Source organism: Humulus lupulus, chromosome 3, assembly GCF_963169125.1.
Source record: "Humulus lupulus chromosome 3, drHumLupu1.1, whole genome shotgun sequence".
NCBI lineage: Eukaryota > Viridiplantae > Streptophyta > Magnoliopsida > Rosales > Cannabaceae > Humulus > Humulus lupulus.
The window spans coordinates 56,453,487-56,455,598 of NC_084795.1; the positions used below are offsets into that span (position 1 = coordinate 56,453,487).

Sequence of the window (2,112 nt, forward strand, 5' to 3'; positions counted from 1 at the left end):
TCTGATAGGAGCATGACATTTATCACAATTTTATTTATTTGTGGATTAGGTTGATATTTAGATAATTAAATAGATTTTTCGTAATTTTAGGGTACTGTAACTTCCGACCTGTTTTTGACCCAGTTATATTAGGAATTTCGAAAAATAGTATCTCTTAAACGTTGTAGAAACTTTAATGAGCTTTCTAACGGTATAAAGAGAGTCCAAATCGGAGTTCTACAACTCCAGATATGTTGATTTTACTGAAGGGGAGTTTAGAGTTACAAGATTTAGGGAGTTAGAAGTTAGGATTCTATTTGTTTTTATTATTTTAAAATCAAGCTTTGAATCCTTAAATCTCTCTGAAAATTTTGAAAAATTCCTAAGCCTTTGGCTGAAGGATATTCAAATATTTTCAATTAAATTTATTTTTTTTATTCAAAGCCAAAAAGAAGATTTTTATTCCTAGAACTCTATAAATAGGACCTAGCACCAAGCATTTTTCATTCATCAAGCTAAGTTCAGAGGCTGCAAGTTGCTAGGTTATTGTGAGAGTGTAAACACTTGGGTTGGGGATTATAAGCTTGATCATCATAAGCTTATCAAACACTTTGGGAAGTGAGGTTCGTTAGTATCTCGGTTGTGGTTAGATTGGTCTTTCAAGTCTTTGAGGTAACCAAAACTCTTGTTCATTTCTGTATTATGTTATTCTCTTTCTCATAGTCTTCTACTCAATCTCTAACCTTAATCTTCATTTTGGTTAGGAAATCTAAGCTCTTGAGCACATAAGTTTTGGTAAGTGTACTTTCAATGGTTTAGTCTTCCCATTTTCCTTTTCATCTATTTTCTTCTTTAGACTCACTCTTTCTAATGGTTATTAGGAGTGTTCCAAAAAGTCCCAACTCAGTCCACATATCCCGGTAACTTTGGTAAGGAAAATAGGCTAGAATCAATATGTTTATGTTTATGTTATCTTATGTGTTATGTTATGATATGTTATGAATATGTTATGATTGTGTATGTTTGTAGGCTTGGGCTTATGCCCTATTTGACTAACAAGACCCCAAAAAGATTGTGGGCATAAGCCTATTTAGCTGGTAGGACCCCACTAATCTCATGGGCATAAGCTTGTTTAGTCTATGGGACCCCAAGTAATAATGGCCGTTATAATTACTGTATTATGTGTTATGATATGTCTTTATGTTTATTACGAAATTTATGTTTATGACTATGTGTTATGACTATGTGTTAGATTTTCCTTGCTGGGCATTAGGCTCATTCCTTTTTTTTTATGTGCAGGAAAATAAGCTTTAGAGGCAGTAAGATTCGTGACGCTTAGAGGATGTGTATCGATGGTGGATGGAGTCAAGGAGCCGAGCGTTATTCGATTCGAGGATGTAGTCTTGTTTATGTTTTTATGGTTTTAAATGTATTTTTCACATTTTCTCTGTAACTCTTTTTACTTTAAGTTATTTTTGTTTTAAAGACAATGGGTACCCATATCCTATTTATTTTATGAAAGTAACCTTTGTTTCTACAAGTTTCTAATAAAGTATGGTATTTCCGCAAAAATGTAAGTTTTATGTATAGATTTGTTAATGGACCAAATAGTCTAGATTAGTGGGTCATTACAAGATAGGTCACCTTCAAGAGTCTAAGCAAATAATGTTGAGATCAATGGAACAATATGTATTAATAATTAGGATATTTAAAGATTTCAATCTTGTTCCACGAATGATGAGGACGAACTGCCATTTGCGATGAGATATTATTTCCTCTTAGTTAGGTTCACTGCAAAATTCGAATTTCAGTTCATAGATTAGCAAAAACATAGGATTCTCACAAACCTTCCTAGAGGACATTTTGATGCTCATGATAATGATGATTATGAGGAGATATATGACGATATGCTAGATGAAGGATCGGATGTAGAAGATCCCGATTTTTAGAATAGTTAGTTTTTCATTGTTTGTTTTATTTCTTTCTTTATTTTATGATTGTAATAAGTGAAAACAATTTTTTCCAAATGAATAACATGCTATTTTATTATCATGTATGAGTTTGATATTTATTTTCGCAATCATAATAAGTAATAAATAAAATGAATAATGACTAAGTTCGGTGAAGGTGGAT

The 2,112-nt window shown here is 32.0% G+C and overlaps 1 long non-coding RNA gene across 1 annotated transcript; it reads left to right on the top strand.

The window, feature by feature from the left end:
• The first annotated feature begins 274 nt into the window (after window positions 1-274).
• LOC133821139 (uncharacterized) lies at window positions 275-1,038 on the top strand. The gene is made up of 3 exons (XR_009887332.1): window positions 275-651; window positions 744-774; window positions 861-1,038. It is a non-coding gene; the product is annotated as an uncharacterized LOC133821139 (long non-coding RNA).
• The last annotated feature ends 1,074 nt before the right edge of the window (window positions 1,039-2,112 follow it).